Raw genomic sequence first — 10,000 nt, 5'->3', positions numbered from 1 at the left:
TTTTGCCACGACACCTCTCCCGATCGACGCCCTCCTACACGCTCTCTCGCTTTCGCTTCGCCTTCGGGGGTTATTCAGAGGTGGCCCCTACGACTCGCGAACGGCCAGGACTCCTCGGTCCGTGTTTCAAGACGGGTCGGGTGGGTTGCCGATGCACGTCGCTGACCCCGGGGTGGCGGGCGGCTCGAGTAAAAAAGCGTCGCCGAGCGACCTCTCCGGAAACGGAAACGGGCGCGGGCGGGGTTGCCCCCGACAAGAACCCGAAACGTCGGCGAGGTGCGTGACGGCGAGGCCGCGCCAGTCCTATCCCGCCTCTCATCGCGCACGCGCCCGAGACGGTGGGGCGCCTAAGGAGCGACACACAGAGTGCGTCGCCCGCACGCGACTTCCGGCGGGATCAAAACGGACCGGCTCGCCACGTGTAACGGATCGTGTCAGATTTCCTCCGTTCCCGGCAGAAAGGGGCAGTTACGTTCGCGGGCCCGACGGCCGGTGGCCCCCGACTTCACAAGGTGGGAAGACGGGGGTTTTCAGGGTGATGAAACGCCTGCCGCCTACGGAAAAAAACCCGCGTGTTCGACCTGCACGCCGGGAACGGGTCGCGACGACGGACCGGAGGGGAAGTGCGTCCGGTGCCGGCCGCGCGGAGGTCGCGCCGAAGCGCCCGCGCCATGATTACGCCGAGCGATGATGAAGGGGACGGGTGCAGCGGAGTCGCGCGCGGAGGGAGCAGGAGGAAAGAAGAAGCGGCGGCGACGGATGCGGCGGGTTAGGGCCCGGCGGCAGCAGCGATCGAGAGGACGAGTCCCCTCCGTCGCAGCCAACGACGCAGCCACCTACCGACGCCGCGGTCGTCACCACGTTTCCCTTCCCGCTATCCACGCGGCCCGTCTCCTTCGTCGGCGACGCGGGCACAAAAGCTGGAACCGCGGGGAACGAGTCCCCCGCGGACACGACGAACGACGACCTGTGCCGCGACGGCCTCTCTTTCAAGAACACACATCGAGTTTGGGCTCGAGCCTAGGCAGCACCGGACTGAGTCCCCCCGCGATCGCGGTGAGCGGTCCCACCCGTTTACCCCTGGGCGGTTTCACGTTCTCTTGAACTCTCTCTCCAAAGTTCTTTTCAACTTTCCCTCACGGTACTTGTCGACTATCGGACTCGTCCCGGTATTTAGCCTTGGATGGAGCTTACCACCCGATTTGGGCTGCGTTCCCAAGCAACCCGACTCTCGGATCGAAGGCCGTCGCTCGCCGTCCGCACCGAATGGGCCTGGCACCCGCCGCGGGCGGCCCCGATCGAGGGAACTCCGAACTATGCGAGACGAAAACGAACGGCTGCCTTCGAACCATGCGCCACACGTCCCGAAGCCTTTAACTTGCGACGGGATTCGGCGTTGGGCTTCTCCCGGTTCACTCGCCGTTACTAAGGGAATCCCGGTTGGTTTCTTTTCCTCGCCTAGCGATATGCTTAAGTTCAGCGGGTCGTCTCGTCAGAGCCGAGGGGCGCGGTTTTAGTAGAGTGTGGTGTTTGGAGGAGAGGAATCTCGATCGGTACCCCTCCGTGTGACGACGGCTGGCCGATATAGCGCCCGTCCGACCGAAAATGAAGAAGCCAACAATTAGAAAAAGCGTGGGTCCTCCCATCCGACGTTGCGTTGCCTACGACGCGGGCCACCTTTTTACGGTGCGACGGCCGTGCTCGTCGCGCTGCTCGAGGCGTCGCTGAGAGACACCTTCATGAGGCAGAGAGCGAGACGAGCAGGCGGCGCTTACGTCGGCAGTCGGTTAGGTCGGTACTTTTTTTTGGTCTCCCTTCGGCTGCTTTCGGACAGACTCCTCCTGCTCCTCCTCCACAGTGTTTCTTCACGCGGTCGAAAAGGGAAAAGACTCCGCGGTCTGCCAGCGGGAGACGAAGGAGGAGGCCGGAGAGGGTTTTTAAAAAAAAAAAAGACATTGAAAGGAGTCAATTCTTTTTTTATTTTTCTTCCCCCTCGTCACTCGCTCCTGCGACGTCCCGGTTACCACCGTGCCGAGGACCGGGCGGGCACGGGGACGGCAAGATGTCGTTTCGTTAACGGAGAAAGACATGTAACGTTCCGCCTCTCGACCGGACGTGGCCCCGAGACAAGGGATCTCGGGGCCGCAATGTGCGTTCGAGGTGTCGATGTTCACTGAGTCCTGCAATTCGCATCAGTTATCGCGGCTGGCCGCGCTCTTCATCGACGGACGAGCCGAGTGATCCCCCGTCCAGGGTTCAGCACTTGTTTTTTTATATTAGTTTTTGTTTATATAGATTTAGTAGTGTGCGAGGAGGTCTGTGCGAGGAGGCGTGACGGCATTGCAATGTCGCGAGTAGTTTGTTTTTTTAGCTAGCGGCGGTGGCACAGCGGCTGCAAAAAAACAAAAAAACGATAAAGCGGCGACAAGGCAAAGAAGAAGCGGCCATCACTTGCGGTGGGCGAAAAAACAAACAGGTGGTAAGACGCGGAAGCAAGCAAGAAGAGCTGGGGCTTTAAAAACCTCCGCGTCACCACAAATCTATCTCTCGCTCCGCCTTTTATAGGTTTGTTTGCGCGCATTCGAGGCGTTGACGCCGACAGACAGAGGAGGTAGGCCGGAAAACAACAAACCAGTCTCGAACGGGAAAACGGTAATGATCCTTCCGCAGGTTCACCTACGGAAACCTTGTTACGACTTTTACTTCCTCTAAACGATCGGGTTCGGTCGTCTTCTCCAGGCATCGAACGCCGAGGCGTAGATGCACGAGTGTCGTGACGGACACGTCGCGCACTGCCCGGCGGCGTCGTCGGCCAGATCCGAGGACCTCACCGGACCGTTCGATCGGTAGTAGCGACGGGCGGTGTGACAAAGGGCAGGGACGTGATCGACGCGGGCTGTTGACCCGCGCCTACCGGGAATTCCTCGTTCACGGGGTTGGTTACAGGCCCCGATCCCTATCACGGGAGGTGGTTCAGAGGTTTCCCAACCCTCTCGGGCCGGGGCGAAGTCCCCGCTGATACCTCCAGTGTAGCGCGCGTGCGGCCCCGACATCTAAGGGCATCACAGACCTGTATCGCTCCGCCTCGTGTGGCTTTCTGCCACCCGTCCCTCTAAGAAGTGCGTGAGAAAACGACCCGGACCCGAGCGCCACGGAGGACGGCGAGCCCGCCGTAAAAATCACTGACATCGGCGCACTAGTTAGCAGGCCGGAGTCTCGTTCGTTATCGGAATCAACCAGACGGATCGCTCCACCAACTAAGAACGGCCATGCACCACCACCCACCGAATCGAGAAAGAGCTATCGATCTGTCAATCCTACCGGTGTCCGGACCGGGTGAGTTTTCCCGTGTTGAGTCAAATTAAGCCGCAGGCTCCACTCCTGGTGGTGCCCTTCCGTCAATTCCTTTAAGTTTCAGCTTTGCAACCATACTCCCCCCGGAACCGAACTCTGGTTTCCCGCAGGCTACCCGCCGGGTCATGGAAGCGAACGCCGGCGGATCGCCGGTCGGCATCGTTTACGGTCGGAACTACGACGGTATCTGATCGTCTTCGAACCTCCGACTTTCGCTCTTGATCGAGGAAAACGTGCTTGCCACACGCCATCGCTGCAGTTCGTCTTGCGACGATCCAAGAATTTCACCTCTAACGTCGCAATACGAGTGGCCCCGACCGCTCCCTTCGATCATTGCCTCGCCGTAGACGGAGACCGACAGACGTAGACGAGGCCCTCTTCCATCATTCCATGCTTATCGTATGCAAGCTTGAACAGCCCGCTCTGAGCACTCTAATTTTTTCAAAGTGAACGTACCGGCCGCCGCGGACACTCGGTTAAGAGCACCCTTGGAGGAGAAACCGCCGACCGCAACACGCGCGCAGACAAGACACGAAGCAGGGACTCGGAGCGGACCGGGGGGTTCAAAAAAAAAGAGGAACGCGCGGAAAGGGAGAGGGAGAGAAGCGCGGGGTCAGAGTGCGGGGATGCGAATGAACGCACCCAAACACACACACGTAGCACCCCCCCGTTAGACTACTCCCGGAACCGAACCGACGACCACTTGTTTTTTTTTTCCCGGATCCCGATCACGACCTCCTCGTCCACCTCGCCGGCAGGACCGCGTGGCGGGTATGCTAGCGGTTGACACCGCGGAAAGGGCCGGGAATGCGAACGGACGACCAAAGTCAACGACGGACGATGGCGCCGCCGCCCCGGGGCCGCTTGCGCGACCACGAACCCGAGTTCGGACTACGAGCTTTTTAACCGCAACAACTTTAATATACGCTACCGGACGTGAATTACCGCGGCTGCTGGCACCAGACTTGCCCTCCGGTTGGTCCTCGTTAACGGATTTGAAGTGTACTCATTCCGATCGCGGGGCCTCGACAGAGTCCCGCGTCGTTATTTTTCGTCACTACCTCCCCGTGCCGGGAGTGGGTAATTTGCGCGCCTGCTGCCTTCCTTGGATGTGGTAGCCGTTTCGCATGCTCCCTCTCCGGAATCGAACCCCGATTCCCCGTTACCCGTAGTAACCACGGTAGGCACTTAACCGACCGTCGACAGTTGATAGGGCGGACCCTCGAGAGACCCGTCGCCGGGCGTGAAAGCTCGTGCGATCGACCAGTGAGTTATCCAGAGTCACCATAAAGCGGAGCGCGCCGCCCTATGAGCCCCGCCACCGAACGGACCCGCGAGCGGGAACGCCGACGACGGGAGGACGGAATGACGCGCATCGGTCTCAGCCTTAATATGTAGCGCCGCGACCCGGAACGGCCGACGCGGGTGCCAGCGCGCGAGGCGTGGCGACGACGGCGCCGCCGACCGATCGCGGCCTGTGTCACATGTATTAGCTCTAGAATTGCCACAGTTATCCATCGCCTCCGAGGAGGAATACGGTCCCGAGGATTAGGTTCCGGTCCTGAGCCATTCGCGGTTTCGCCGTTCTAATGCGTGGCGTGAACTTACACTTGCATGGCTTAAGCTTTGAGACAAGCATATGACTACTGGCAGGATCAACCAGGTATCGTTGGAATTTGGGACTTTGTTTCGACAGAACGACAGACCGACCGACCGACCGACCGACATAAGACAGACAACTACAACGACGGGCACGTGTTTATTTATTTTTCGAGGGGGTTCGCCGTCAGAAGAAGCGCGCTGCCCGCGACTGATGGCCTCTTTTTTGTTTCTCCCCTGACTTGGACGAGACCGAGACTCAAAGAACGAAAGCGACCAACGTCGACAACAACAACGACAACGGCACCCTTGACAGCGATACATACGACAAACGACAAGCAGCACGACGGCAGTGCACACGGACATCGAGGGTCAAGGTGCAGACTGAACTCGCCGAGGTCGTCGTCATCGTGGTCGCCATCGATTCCGTCTCGTCGTCGTCGTCGTCAACGTCCACGTCACAGCCGGCCGAGAAGAGAGAACAGACGACAGCGTCGACAACAACAACATCGACAACGGCACCCTTGACAGCGATACATACGACAAACGACAAACAGCACGACGGCAGTGCACACGGACATCGGAGGTCAAGGTGCAGACTGGAATCGTCGAGGTCGTCGTCATCGTGGTCGCCATCGATGCCGTCTCGTCGTCGTCGTCTGTCGTCTTCGTCGTCGTCGTCGTCATCAACGTACCAACCGACCGAGACGAGAGAGCAAGCAACAACGTCGACAACAACAACGACAACGGCACCCTTGACAGCGATACATACGACAAACGACAAACAGCACGACGGCAGTGCACACGGACATCGGAGGTCAAGGTGCAGACTGAACTCGTCGAGGTCGTCGTCATCGTGGTCGCCATCGATGCCGTCTCGTCGTCGTCGTCGTCTCCTGTCGTCGTCGTCGTCGTCGCCAACGTCAACGTCAACATCACAGCCGTCATCGGGGAGGAGCTGGACCAGGGCAGCGGCGGCGTAAATTTTCCCGTCACCTTCGTCGTCGCCTTCGTCGACCGACCGACCGACCGGCGTCGTGTTCGTGCTCGGAAAACCGAGGAGAGACAACGTGCACATGGCGCCGTTCTCGCAAGCGGCTCCTCGGTCCGATTTTTTTGGGCGGCTTTTTCGAGCTTTTTTTTTTTTTTCTCACCCTTTCGTCCGTGCGACGGCGAACGTTAGGGGAAAAAAAAAAAAAAAAAAAAAACGACAACAACGCGGCGGACCGGGCGAACAACATCGTCGACACACACGACATTGACGACCGGTCCCCCTTTTCACAATCGCATCGAGATAAAAACGAACGAGTCCGATTCGAGCACCGAGTCGCGAGCGGGAGGACTGTCGGTGCAAGTATCGATCACTGACGTGAGCGCTTCGCCGGACAGAGGATGGCTCATCCGGCAGCCGTGCAAATCGACGGTATGGGAAGAACGAACAAGAAGAGCAACGACTTGATCGGCGGCTTGGGAACTGCGGACGGTGAAAACGGGTTAATCGACTGCGACCACGACTGCTCGATCGATCTTCTTTGGCGCTAACAAAGGTGGAGGTGGCGCAAGAAGGGACTAGCGCTATCACCGTCCACGTATCAGAAGATGCGGCGGCAGACGTCGACGCTTATGCGTTGTCGGACGAGAAGTCGCTGCAGCACGTGTACCGCGAGCGGGACGTCCAAGGTTTTGCCAGACGGAAAGAAATCGGGTGTCAGCGAACGTTCACACGGCTGTGAGATCGGACGCTGACAGGAGTAGGAGGCGGCAGGCAGGCGGCGGTTACGGCGGCGGCGCCTGCTGCTGCTCATCCTCCTGTTTGCTGCGGCGACTTCCAGGACGGGAGAGCATCGAACAACGTACGTATGGTTACAAGGGGATCAGGATCTACATAGTGCATCCCCCGCGGCTATTTTGTTTGTTTGTTCGCTCGTTCGTTAATTCGTTCGTTCGTTCGTTCGTTCGTTACAATGTACGTTTTTCCGTTCGACGGCGGCAGAGAGCGGCGGCGTTTCTCCCTAATCCGGAGGATTTATCGGTCGCACAGCGATGGGTCGTTCGGCCGATCATCGAAAGATTCGCAGGTAGTGGTTGAATGGCAGAACGGCAGCAACAACAGCGGCGGCTGAGAGCGGCGAACGCTGAGGCGGAAGCAGAAGCTGCAGCAAAAGTATCGGCTAAACATGGTGGACAATAGATATGGCTGACGACGCGGGTACCACGACGACTATGGAACCAGGAAAAGGAGCCGTTAGTTGTTCCAACATATCGTTCGACACGTCGAGCAGCCCTAGGTCCACGGAGAAAGCACACACACGTACCACGTATTATAACCTAACGACGATGAGCGGGCGCACGGTTGGCAGGAACGAAGGCGGCGGATCAAAACAAGTTGGAGCGCGGCGACAGCGATAACGGTGACAGCCCTAGGCGGCGGAGATGCCACTTTCTGACGCCTTTGCGACAAGCCCGTAGAGACGTTCCGGACCACCACGAGGCAAGAGTCGCTGCTCCGACGAACCGACACACCAAAGTGTGCTTCCTACCGAACATGTTTTATAAAACTTTCAAACTGGAAAACCCCAGAAATGGTGTTGGTATTCGTCCAGACCCACCTCCGACACCTGAAAATGGTGGTCAAAAAAAACGTCGATTATACGAAGCGACATTTCTGGTCGGCGATTTTCCTGTTTTACGCCTACTGCCACATGGGGATGTCGGTAGGCGTCGCAAAGTGCCTTCTCGACGCCTAGGCACACCAGGACTTTGTCATTTTTTCCCCCTCGACATTCCTGGTCCGGTCTATTCCGATTTTACACCTACCGCAATGTGGGGGTGGCAGTAGGCGTCGAAAAGTGCCTTCTCGACCGCTAGCGACACCACTACTTTATCGAGCTCTGGAGGCCCGCACACCGACCCGGGGGCCGCGGAGTCGACCCCGGGGGCCTCCTGGCGTCGCCGCCGCTCACTTGGACGCCTTCCGCAACCTGTGGTCCCGCTCGGGGCCGCGGGAGCCTCGCCGACCTGACCGGTGTCGGTAGGCGTCTGGGAAGCGCCCGGCCGACCTGGACGAGGTCCCCCTGGCCCCCGGGGGACACCCCTTAGTTGGATGGGGGTGCTGTCCCGGGACACATGCAACCCGCGGCCGCCTACCGACAGCCCCCTTCCTCGATCGCTACTCCTTTCCAACATATGTCGGAGAAGCCGGGCGGTTGTGAAACCCCAGAAATGGTGTTGGTATTCGTCCAGACCCACCTCCGACACCTGAAAATGGTGGTCAAAAAAAACGTCGATTATACGAAGCGACATTTCTGGTCGGCGATTTTCAGTTTTGCGCCTACCGCCATGTGGGGGTGGCAGTAGGCGTCGAAAAGTGCCTTCTCGACCGCTAGCGACACCACTACTTTATCGAGCTCTGGAGGCCCGCACACCGACCCGGGGGCCGCGGAGTCGACCCCGGGGGCCTCCTGCGTCGCCGCCGCTCACTTGGACGCCTTCCGCAACCTGTGGTCCCGCTCGGGGCCGCCGGGAGCCTCGCCGACCTGACCGGTGTCGGTAGGCGTCTGGAAGCGCCGGCCGACCTGGACGAGGTCCCCCTGGCCCCCGGGGGACACCCCTTAGTTGGATGGGGGGTGCTGTCCCGGGCACACATGCAACCCGCGGCCGCCTACCGACAGCCCCCTTCGCTCGATCGCTACTCCTTTCCAACATATGTCGGAGAAGCCGGGCGGTTGTGAAACCCCAGAAATGGTGTTGGTATTCGTCCAGACCCACCTCCGACACCTGAAAATGGTGGTCAAAAAAACGTCGATTATACGAAGCGACATTTCTGGTCGGCGATTTTCCAGTTTTGCGCCTACCGCCATGTGGGGGTGGCAGTAGGCGTCGAAAAGTGCCTTCTCGACGCTAGCGACACCACTACTTTATCGAGCTCTGGAGGCCCGCACACCGACCCGGGGGCCGCGGAGTCGACCCCGGGGGCCTCCTGGCGTCGCCGCCGCTCACTTGGACGCCTTCCGCAACCTGTGGTCCCGCTCGGGGCCGCCGGGAGCCTCGCCGACCTGACCGGTGTCGGTAGGCGTCTGGAAGCGCCCGGCCGACCTGGACGAGGTCCCCCTGGCCCCCGGGGGGACACCCCTTAGTTGGATGGGGGTGCTGTCCCGGGCACACATGCAACCCGCGGCCGCCTACCGACAGCCCCCTTCGCTCGATCGCTACTCCTTTTCCAACATATGTCGGAGAAGCCGGGCGGTTGTGAAACCCCAGAAATGGTGTTGGTATTCGTCCAGACCCACCTCCGACACCTGAAAATGGTGGTCAAAAAAAACGTCGATTATACGAAGCGACATTTCTGGTCGGCGATTTTCCAGTTTTGCGCCTACCGCCATGTGGGGGTGGCAGTAGGCGTCGAAAAGTGCCTTCTCGACCGCTAGCGACACCACTACTTTATCGAGCTCTGGAGGCCCGCACACCGACCCGGGGCCGCGGAGTCGACCCCGGGGGCCTCCTGGCGTCGCCGCCGCTCACTTGGACGCCTTCCGCCACCTGTGGTCCCCGCTCGGGGCCGCCGGGAGCCTCGCCGACCTGACCGGAGTCGGTAGGCGTCAGTCAAACTTGCTTAAGAGGCAAAGCCTCCTCACACCTTAAGAGAGTCACAGTTAGTCCCGCCGTTTACCCGTGGTCGTCGTCGGGGGTGCCGGTCGGTGTGTTTCGGCGTGTTTCTTTCTTACTTTAGCTCGCTCCTATAAGCTAACTCAGCAGCCCTGCTAAAATCAATTTTATCATTATTTTCAATCTATCGAAAATCTTAATTTATTATTATTTTCCAACTATCGAAAATCTTAAATAGAGTTGGGGTTTTTTGTTTGTTTTTTTTTTTTAAATTCCATTTTAACAACAGACAGCCAGCCAGCAGCATGTGGTGTCGGTAGGCGTCTGGAAGCGCTTGAGGAGGCAGAGGAGTGGCAAGCTCGCTAAAACTGCCCGCTGGTGGTGGTGGTGTCGGTAGAGGCGTCTTGAATATACCCGGTCGCTCGATCGACGACGACGACGG

At 59.1% G+C, this 10,000-nt stretch overlaps 2 non-coding genes and 1 pseudogene across 2 annotated transcripts in view; all 3 read right to left on the bottom strand.

Annotated features, from left to right (window-relative positions):
• The window catches only part of LOC145273239 (large subunit ribosomal RNA), a 5,732-nt gene extending 4,225 nt beyond the window's left edge, over positions 1 to 1,507 (bottom strand). The window contains exon 1 of the ribosomal RNA XR_013866265.1: positions 1 to 1,507. This exon is cut by the window's left edge and continues 4,225 nt beyond it. This is a non-coding gene — a ribosomal RNA (large subunit ribosomal RNA).
• A 592-nt stretch (positions 1,508 to 2,099) lies between these two features.
• LOC145273129 (5.8S ribosomal RNA) lies at positions 2,100 to 2,257 on the bottom strand. Its single transcript, XR_013866162.1, has one exon. It is a non-coding gene; the product is annotated as a 5.8S ribosomal RNA (ribosomal RNA).
• A 396-nt stretch (positions 2,258 to 2,653) lies between these two features.
• On the bottom strand, positions 2,654 to 5,020 carry LOC145273559 (small subunit ribosomal RNA; annotated as a pseudogene).
• Between the last annotated feature and the right edge of the window lie 4,980 nt (positions 5,021 to 10,000).

This window comes from Euprymna scolopes, unplaced genomic scaffold, assembly GCF_053919585.1.
Source record: "Euprymna scolopes isolate OS-2025 unplaced genomic scaffold, ASM5391958v1 sca1, whole genome shotgun sequence".
NCBI lineage: Eukaryota > Metazoa > Mollusca > Cephalopoda > Sepiida > Sepiolidae > Euprymna > Euprymna scolopes.
The sequence above is the reverse complement of the archived record's forward strand: the minus strand, read 5'-3'. Positions and strand labels throughout refer to the sequence as shown.